Raw genomic sequence first — 10,529 nt, 5'->3', positions numbered from 1 at the left:
TAAGAAATCAGTCGCTTTCACTTCATCATGAAGTTAGTTTTCATTCACAGCCAGCAAACAGTCCAGGAGTTTATTCTGAATCGTTTTGGACGTACCTTTATACACAGACGTTCAAGTGCAGTGCAGTGTCTGAAGAAGACGCCAAAGACCAGTCCACGTATCATGGGTTCAACATCATCCAGTTGTGAGGCAATGCCTTTCCCAGTAAAGCTAACTTCGGACAGTCCATATATGCATTCTTGTGTTTTCACGTTTTAAACTCCCTCAGACAGGTCTTTGGATGCAGTTTTAAAAAGAAAACACGGAAAACAAAAAAGAGCATTAGCTTCACTGCAACCAGCTATCCATGGCTTCCTGCTGTACCAAGCTGACGGAAGCCTCTGGTATAACTTATACTGTAGAAGAAGATCCACTTGTGTTTTTTTTAACCTCCTGTCTGACCTTAATGTGAGGCTGGTCCGGTCCACTTTCCTTTATTTGCTTCTTTCACAAGGCTTTTCTGAAGCAGATCAGTCACTTTCACTAGTTGTGCACACCTGCTACGCTGTGTCTACAGAGATATATTGTTTATTCTTTTACATATTTAAACTAATAATAATATAACATAATTCTGAACAAAATATATTGTTTTTAGACAAAACATTGTTTAATACCATTTGACATAATTGGCTGATACATACTACATTTGAGAGAAGGTGTTGTTTCAACATAACAACAATTTTGAACTGAATGGAAAAGTGTTTTTTCTTGGTCTTAGACCTGCTGAAATGGCTTAGGGGTATATCCTTTTTAGCACATTTATGAATGAATTTGAATAGATTTTTTAATTCAAGTTTGAGCCAAGAAAAAATAGTCTGTATATATAAAAATATAATGTGTAAATTATTTTCATTAAATGAAAATCATTTACACATTATATATACATTATATTTGTCTTATCCTCCTGTACCTGTACTTTTACTTAAATAACTAACCTCTGACATTTACTGACACAATTTCGGCAGCGGTATTTGTACTTAACTATACTTTAACCTGAGTACCACTGATTGTACCTTATGTTTCTACCTTGCCTTGGTACTATTTTCTCTCTCCTCCGTCGATACACGCCTGATACCTCGAATGCAATGCGCACTGGTATTAGTCTAGCTCACCTTTCTAACCCCTCTAATCAGATTACCCGGCCAGAGCGTCACGTCTATGGACAGACGGGGAGAGAAGGAGCGATAGGAGGTGAGAGAGGGAGAGAGGGAGGGAGAGAGAGGGAGAGAGGAGAGAGGGAGAGAGGGAGGAAGACGGGGGAGACACGGAGGCGGAGTCACGCTGGAGCGGAGTGAGACCTGAGCGCACTGAGTTGGATTACTCGCGTACTCACCGTCCAAGGAGCCACAGCCGCGCGGGGGAAACGCTCGGATACTACTATGGATCACCGGGGCGCGCGCGTAGAGAGGATTTAGACTTGGACTCGGACGGGGAAAAGTAGCGTTTTAAAAGGATTATTTTTGAATGATCGTGGAGCGAAAGCATGGTGAGTCAATCGTGTTCATGTTTCACGATGCTTTTGTTTGTTTTTTTAATGCATTTGGTCACGTTTTACGCACGGGAATCGAGCTTAACGTTGTGCTCGGGCAGCGTTTGAAATTGATCATTCATTTGATCAAGGAGGAACGAAAGCGTGCCGGGTCAATTCCAAGTTGGGACGCGTTGCCCTGGATTCCCCGTTATTATTGGTGTTTTACGCGCGGCAATTACGCACGAGCCTGTGAGCGCGCGCGCTGTCGGTGGATCGCGCTTGTCTTTACCCGTCTTTCTTTTGACACGCACCCACGCGCCAGCACCTGACACCGTATCACGCCGATCCCCCGCTGTGAATGAAGTAGTCCGTTTGAAAAGACGCACTTGTTCCGTCCCATAAACTCCGCGCTGCCGCTCACTAATCCGCCCGGCGAGGGTGAAGTTTCCAAACACAAACTGAAGCGCAGCCGCGTTCACTTCGGATGAGTTGAGGGTGAGGGTGATGATGATGATGATGATGATGGTGATGATGATGATGATGATGATGATGATGATGGTATCTCTCTTAATGTCTGTATGTATGATTGTTTATTACAAATCATCATGTGCGTGTTTTGTGTGTGCCAAACTCGAGTGCGTAATTTGCGACAGCTGCTGTATTATTCCAGGTTTTACGGCTCATCTGCATATCATATTTTTCTTTTCTCATGGAGTATGCCTGATTTAAATGTAATAACTTGTCCCGTGAGCGTGAGGAGCGTGGCGCTGTTGGAGGTCGAGCCAGTCATTTCCAAAAACCTTTTGAGGGAATTCAAACGCTTTAATGACGTTTTGCCGCGCTTTTAATGTGATGCGAGCTTATTTTGAGCAAAGTGGTTAAAGCAGGAAATGGATGTGGAGGTAGACTGACTTGAATTGGAGACAATATATCAGAGCAGAGTGAAATATGGGTCAGGACTCAAAGATGTGCCACTACTGCAGATTATGCCGTTACAGTGTCTGGTGGCACTTTGCATTTGCAGCACAGGAAAATCATGGGTTTAGCAGGTAACTAAAAGAGTAATTGCAGTTATTAGGGCTGTAATCAACCAGATAAACTCTGCTGTTTATCACCTGTGGAGTTGTTGGTATGGGGGGTGATAAAGGACAACTCACCTCATAACAATTTTCTTCAACTAACAGACTCAAATTAAAGGAGACATTTTATGCAACATCAACTTTAATGAGATTTTAATCGTTTTGTAACAGTGTTTCCTCATCTTGAGTTCACTCAAAGTTGTGTTTTGATTGATTCCTGGTTTGAGTAATCTGAGGCCGGAATTCTCTGGAAAATCCTGTTCTCACCTACCCCATGTCCCCGTACATGTAAAGGACAATCCGGTGCTTGTTGTGGTCAAACGTCTTCTGCAGCTCTGTTTTTGTCACAGTCCATACTGTAGACCTGTTTCTGTTATAAAGCTGCTTTATATCAATATTGGGGTTTACAGTCAACAACATGTACAATTATGACCTGGAAAATTGATAATTTGTCTCCTTTATGGAAAGAAAGATAATCAGTGTTTGTGGCACTGTCTGTATCAGTGATAAAACCCACTGTGCTCTCATTGTTTTTCAGCTATTTGATAGGCCTTTTTCTTTTTTTTTCACATTTTAGACCAAATATTAAATAGTTTTATATTTGTTATACATGTGTTTTGAGCTCGTAGAGAAGAAAACGTATATTACTCGCCATAAACTCGTAAACAGTTTTGCCACTCACTGCTAAATTATGAATGTTGTGACGTCATCTGCATAACTTCTTGTCTGAATCTCTGAACTGACCACGTGTCTCACCCAAACTGCACTCAAAAGACTTACAATACACAAGAGTTTATGCATAAACAGCCCTTTAGTTCAAAAAGTACTAGTAAACAGTATATGTATATGTAAACCTGCTGATTAAACTCATCATTTGCTCCCTGCTTTCTCCCTTTTGTTGTTACTAATACAAATTTTTCTAAAGACACCTTGTATAAACCAATGAATCAACTAAACATCTAAATGCCTTAATTATTTCAAATGTTTGAAGTCTGAATACTAGAAAACATGTTTTTTTCTTTTCTTGGTTGTACTAAATATGCTTTCGCTGGTTGGCGGTTTGTTCTCACTACGTACTTGCATTTTTCATTCCGTAATTATATCCATGGGCAAGACACTTCATTCCTTGTATAAATACTCTGATGTGACTGCATATATTCTTGTTGATGGTTGAAAAGGGCTAAAGTTTGACACATGATTTGAATAAACGGCGTAGAATACCGTCTCAAGCGGCTGTAGTCGGCCTCAATTGGACAGTTGTGGCAAAATTAGTGAACTTATTGAACCAGAAATTGATTTTATGTCAGTCCGGTGTGGTATGAACCGGGGCACCTAGAGCCACTCTCTTCACAAAGAGGGAATTTAAGTGAAATATTGTGCTGTATTATTTATTTCCTTACTTTGTAGATGTCACTCAGGTTTTTCATGTAATCTAATATTCACTGGGATTTTTCAAAGTGCTGCTCGTTTATTAGTGGTGGGTAGACAGTGAAACGGGAAGAAATTAAATAGTGTAATTTCATGTGATTTCATTTGTAAAACTAAAAGAAAAGAAAATATTAAATTGTGAACTGTGAACTGTGCACTTTGTAAGTTTTCTCTTCGTCACTGAAGAGTGTGATATTGCTCTGTCTGGAATGTTCCACAGTACGGCGTTAAATGTACTGTATCTTGTTACATATGTTTTGATGTCCAATCTATAACTCAAAAAACATGTATTCTTACTGTGAGCGGCTTCGCCTTTCTACAGATCTTACCTGTAACTTGGCCCGATTGTGTCATCTGCTTGTTTCCATGGATGCAGAAGTTTAATGCCATACTGTGAAACATTTCAGGCAAAGCAATAACATTTCCACATGGACAAAAAGGTGGAAGATCTTCCAGTAAAAAAGGTACCTTGTGGAACTTTAAGTAACTTTGACATCTAAATAATGCCATTGTGCTATTTAGGCTTGTCTTAATAACTAATTGAACAAAAAAATAGGACAAAATGTAATATCTCCTGAATAATTTTATAATATAATTGAATAATTAAAGGCGCAATGGACGATTTTTCGGCGATTTGAGAACGCAGGTGGAAGTGCGCACGTGCACTCCCCCGTGCGGACTGATACAACACACACGTGCGTTTGTTTATTAGCACGAAAGATCGCATCGCATCTCTCGTCTCCCGTAGATTTCCGTGTCTTCTGAGTCAGCTCGAACTGTCTTTCTCCGTCTTCATTTTGCCCAGTACACTGAGGGAACTATATTATGATAGATCAATGTGCTTAGACACACGGAAATGTGGGACGAGCCACACGCGGCTGCAGGTGAGCGGTAGGTGCGTTTTATGATTGATACGTGGCAGGACAAATGATTTATCCACGCCACGAGGAAATAAGACTCAGATTTGGGCCAAAAAAATCGTCCATTCAACCTTTAAGACTATATGGTCATATAAAAAAGTTTCAATTAGCTTATAATTAGCAACATGCCATTCTATTAAAAAAAAAAAAAGATCTGAAATCTCTTAGTGCTCGTCATACAACTCAATATTTATTCAATTTTTTTTATTATGTTCAGCGTCTTTGGGTCACTGAAAAGCGCTATATAAATAAAAGTTATTATTATTATTATTATATGCCTTGCACGCTTTGCTTAACTTTTCAATTTGAGCTATATTTTTACTCACTTGATTCTAAAATTAGACGTGGAAGTTTTTATATTTTTCTGAACACACAATGGCAGAGCTGGTCCTGTCTCTCTTTGCTCTGCTGCCATCTCCAAATGTCCAGTGCCATGTGTTCTGGCTTGGCATTTTGCACAGTGCAGCGGCATTTACCTGAGGACTGCAGAGGAGAGTGGACAGAGGTTACAGGCAAAAGTCTCATTAGGAGCATGTCAAGTGGAGCACACTGTGTCCTGCTGCTGGGAATGTCTTATGAAATCTTCTGCACTGGACATGAAAGTGCTGTACGTTTTCAAATACCCGCTCTAGTATTTCCTCTGGTCATACAGTGTTTCTGAGTTATGAGATTGAAAAGGCTAAAAGGTTCTGTTTGCTGAAGTAATGCATGTGGATGAATGTTTTCCAGATAGTCTCTTGGTGATGATTCTATGTTCTTCATAGACCACCCTGCATTGGATTGTTAAAGTCTTGCTACTGTGGTTAATACGTCTGGACGGCAGTGGTGGTGGTCCACTGATCTGAGGTTTGGTGGTTAAATCCCAGCTCTGATAGGTCATTGTTTTATTCACTGAGTGCCACTTTGGATCCACAAATATCTCACAGTTAGGTGCTCATTATGTATAAAAAACATTACTTACAAAAGTTTCCTCAAACAGATATGTATTTCTTCTCAAATGAAAAACTTTTAACTGCTCAGAGCGCCTCAGGCTTTTGCCCACATTACAGGGCATTGTTTTGGTTATGTCCTTGGGCAAAATACTGAACTAGTAGTGTATGACAACAAACAAACAAACAAAAACAAATAAACAAACAATGTATTACCTCTTTGTCTTATTAAAGTAGAACTAAGTAACATGTTGACTGCACTAAACGTCTGTGTAAGTCCTTGTGATGGTTACATATGTATTTTCGGGGCATTTGAAGTGTCCGTCATCTCCCCCTGCTTCAAGGCTGGAAATCCAGCCTTGCAACATTGCCACGAAGACTACTCTTCTGAGAAACCCTTGCAATATACAATAATGTACTGTACAATAATATTGTACAGTATATGTCCATTTTCTGACGATGTATTTTCACAGGGGAGCTGCAGGGGGAGCACTATCAGCACGCCTTGTTTCATCCGCTCTTTTTCACAATTTCTAATTGTATATGAGGCCAATTTTCATCAGCTAAAGACCATTTTGCGCCTTGTGGAATCAAAACTGCTTCCAGCTGATGCCTCTGCATGTGTTTGAACTGGAGTGAACAGCTACAGCGGAGCTGCCTCTGCACATCTCAAACTCACTATTGAGAGAGCAGAGGCACTTGAGTCTTAGTCAGTTTTGAATGTATACTAAAGTATTTTAGAAAAAGATTCATTTCTAGCCATCTGGACACTGTTTTTAGGAAAACAAAAGATTTCAACTCTCATCCAAGAGTCATTCTCGATCTGCGAATCAAGTCTGGGAATTCAAATATTTATCCTACTCTGACTAGGCCCTGCCCAACGAGCAGGACATCCTGATAAAGGGTGTTTGCAGTTTCACTTTAGAGTGCTTTCCTTTTTAGCCTAACAGCCCTGTTAGGGCTGGATGAGGGTCAAAACGTTTTGTTTTTCTTAAAACTAACCACTGAATCTTTTCCTACAATTGAACACTCCAGGACGAATGAGAGATTACACCGAATGTATACCAAAGACAGTAGGAAAAAGGAACAGTGTAGCTGCTGCACACATGGCCTCCTTTATCCAATCCAAACGGCCTGGTCAGACTGGTGCCCCTTGAAGTGCCCCTTGAAGTACTTCATTCCCTACACACTGGGTGTTACGTGTGTAAGGGGAGCGGCTGCACTCTGTTCTGATTGTGTCTGTGAATTGGTGAGTGGTTCCATGAGCTGTTGGAGGTATAAAGGCCCTATATACAGAAAATGTGATTTATTTTTTAAAGTTGTATTATTGTTGCTAAACAATCAAGGCACTAAATTGCTGTCTTGGCTGCTGTTCTTATTGATGGTGTTTATAGAATGTATATTTAATTTTGAATTGAGTGATTCAATAACATGTGAACTTCCAATCCAGGCCACGTCATGCCATATATACTTTCCAGGCTTTGTTTTAATGTATCGGTTTCTTGTGTCAATTGCATCAAAGTTGAGCAAGGACGTTGTAGTAGTTGACGTTGCAATTTAATCTGAGAATGAGATGATGATGACCCACAGGCTGAATGGAGTTCTAAAATGTCATCTCTTCTTGTTGTATTAATAGCATTGTGGTTCACATTGCCCCTAATGGCCTAACACTGTAAGCATTTTCTCTTGTTCTTTTTTAATAGACCACAAGGCTAGTGTTCTGTGTCATGTAAATGGCCCCCAAGGTTCTCCTCACTGGCCTCTCTTGGCTCTTTGGCCAATGCCTGATTGATGGTTCGTCTTTACTTTAGTGAGAGGACTAGTTAAAAGATGTATTTTATCGTGGTGACGGAAGATAGCAGGCTCCAGGTGTTTTCTCTTTAAGTATTAATAGGCTGAAGTAAAGAGGTTATAAAATGCCCTGGTAACTGAAGTGAACCAGGAGGCGATAAATTAGGGGCTGGGCAAATTATCTTGAGAAATAATGGAGTGTCTGTGATGAGGAGGGAATGCTGCGGAAGGTGGTGCATGCAGGTTGAGTCACTGTATACTTCCATGGGTGATCAGATACAAGTGAGCAAGGTTCAAAGACTAGAATGTACCATTGTATAAAGGCAATGGGTCGTTCACATGTCATATCACAATTTGGAATGAACGAGTATGAATAAATCTGGAACGACACCTGCACTAAACTGGTTACATATTCAGTCCAAACACAAAGGTTGTTGTCATCTGGACTTAAATGACATTTTGACTCCATCCAAAAGTCATTTTCAATCCAAATGCACTTTGTCTAATTCTGTATGTCGAAACAGCTCCATTGCATGTACCTTCAGATTGAAAATGGCTTCTGGAGTAACTGAAATGTCTCTATTTAAAAACATACCATTATAATGGTATACTGAACCCCTGGAAAGGTAGAGGACCAGGACCAGGACATTTAGATGCTAATCAGTTACTCAGGGTGGTTGAGCCAGGGTCTCACAAAGACAAAGAGGATTCTAATAGCCCATTAAAATTCTGTAGAGGCTAGCTCGGTAGATACAAGGGGGGAGTTTCTGTTGAAACAAACAACTCTTTCTACTTCAGGAAGGCTCCGCCCAATGGGCGGGTCTTACCACAGAAGAGTATAAATAATGGAGTTCCCGACCTAAATTCTGTTATTGACAATGACTCTTGGATGAGAGTCGAAACGTCTATTTTTTTTTCTAACTGAGTCCAGATGACTACAACTGAAGCTTTTTCTACTATGGAACACGCCTGGACGAATGAGGGATTACACCGACTTATTTCCTTTCACACACTAAACAAGGACCACTAGATTGAGTGTAAAACTGAATCATGTCCAAATCATTCTGGACTAGGTCCAATAAAAGATTTGACCACGTCTGAACTACCCCCAGAACTAAATACAAAGTAGTTCCAAACTAGAACTAAAACTGTATCAAGCCAAAACTAAAAAAAGTATTACTTCACACGACAAAAACAGACCTGCACAAGGACTGAATCAGGATTATCACAACACACCCAGAACTAAACCAGGCCAAACTTAGCTAAGAGCAAAATTGTATCGATCACTTTTTTGCTATGTGTAAATTCCTTTAGTATAAATGTCACCATGAGATTAGATAGCCTGAATAGACATCAACAGAGATCACGGCGCCACATGCTGCCATGGCTGGAGGTGAGCATCTAGCATTCATTTAGCCTCTTTACGTGCATGAGTGGCAGGCACATGTGTGAGTGTGTGATAAAACGGTAATTAATCGTCCCTGCAACACTCTCATTACTGACTAATGATCTAATCTAGAGCGTTGCATCAGTGCACTCAGCAGAACGTGTTACGGGCCTGGAACAAATAGGACGGCAGAGTGGTGGCGGGCCCCAAGCAACACGTTGATTGCATTCACATATTGTTTTATGGGTAAATCTACGAAGGGTATTGAGCTGTTACCATAATATGTGTTGTAAAGGGGCTGATGCATATGGATTTTCACAATTGTTCATGATTGTGTGTGGGGTGTTGTAATTTTCTGTCTTTTTTTAAGTTCAGGCAAGCAAATTATATTCACATTCAGGGCGTGGGGTTTTAATGAGTGTTGCTGAGCTGAAAAGTCGAACATTTCACTTATTTTTTGTTGCCTGCCAAGTCCAGAATGATATCTCTATACGTTTTACACAGCGGGGTATCAGTCTAGTATCCACTTCCTCTGTCGCACCAAACTAAGACAAAACAGTGCCTTTCCCTCCTCAGATTAACAGAGTTTTGTGCTTCGCTCATTGATTCTGCAGTTGTTGATGTTACTATCTGTCCATGATTGGCCAATCCACAGACTCACATCTTTGTGTTGCAAAATGTGTCTTCTGCATCCCGGGCAGCTGTTTTTGTTCTGTCAGAGAAAAGTCAACTCAACCATGTAATGAATCAAACAATCAAGAATTTGATGCAAGAAAGCGCTGACAGAATTTTGTTTTTTTTAAAAAGACATTTTCCTGAGTTAAACACGCATTAGTAACTATGGAGCATGACAGTCTCGCCCCGTTTTCTTTTCATTTTCCCCATAGACGTTCAACTATTAAGACAGACACAGCAGAGTTTAACCAGCTACGTATGCGGTAAATAATGTGTTTTTTAGTCTAAAACAAAATTAGATGAGGTGTTTAAATAACTTAAAACTTAGACTTGATGTGTCTATTCTGAGGTTTCTGTTGATTTGATATTTCTCTTTCCCACATTTTGCAGAATATTCCAGTTAGAATGATAGAACAAAAACACTTCACTCCCTGCTGCGTGAACACTACCACCCTGCTCTCATTACTGTTCATCTAGACTGTGCAATTTGCCAACTGCTATTTTTAAAACTATACAAACTCTGAGTGAAAATTGATTTATGCCTCTGATGACTTTGTGAACTCCCTTTACAACACTGGATAAATAACCGGCTTTTATTTTACAGTTTTTGAGCCGGATGAGCAGTAAAAGTTCATATATGGTCATCATCCTTCTGGAATAGACCCTTTTACACACTTACAAAATCCTGGCCAAGACTTGGTCAAGGAAGTCTGTCTATTACTGGTCCGTGATAAGCGCCAGGAGCCGGCTTGCTGTTCGGAAAGGTGCTTTCGGAATCCTGAATGCTCTCCCAGTGTGAAGAAGCCGGAT

At 40.3% G+C, this 10,529-nt stretch overlaps 1 protein-coding gene across 1 annotated transcript in view; it reads left to right on the top strand.

Annotated features, from left to right (window-relative positions):
• The first annotated feature begins 1,337 nt into the window (after positions 1-1,337).
• Positions 1,338-10,529, top strand: part of LOC140351528 (protocadherin-15-like) — a 315,578-nt gene continuing 306,386 nt past the window's right edge. The window contains exon 1 of the mRNA XM_072437379.1: positions 1,338-1,525. The gene's annotated coding sequence lies outside the window, so the exon portion shown is untranslated. The remainder of the gene's footprint in view (positions 1,526-10,529) is intronic.

Source organism: Eucyclogobius newberryi, unplaced genomic scaffold (genome assembly GCF_026437365.1).
Source record: "Eucyclogobius newberryi isolate DKJ021-1_F unplaced genomic scaffold, fEucNew1.0.hap1 SCAF_8, whole genome shotgun sequence".
Lineage (NCBI taxonomy): Eukaryota > Metazoa > Chordata > Actinopteri > Gobiiformes > Gobiidae > Eucyclogobius > Eucyclogobius newberryi.
The sequence above is the reverse complement of the archived record's forward strand: the minus strand, read 5'-3'. Positions and strand labels throughout refer to the sequence as shown.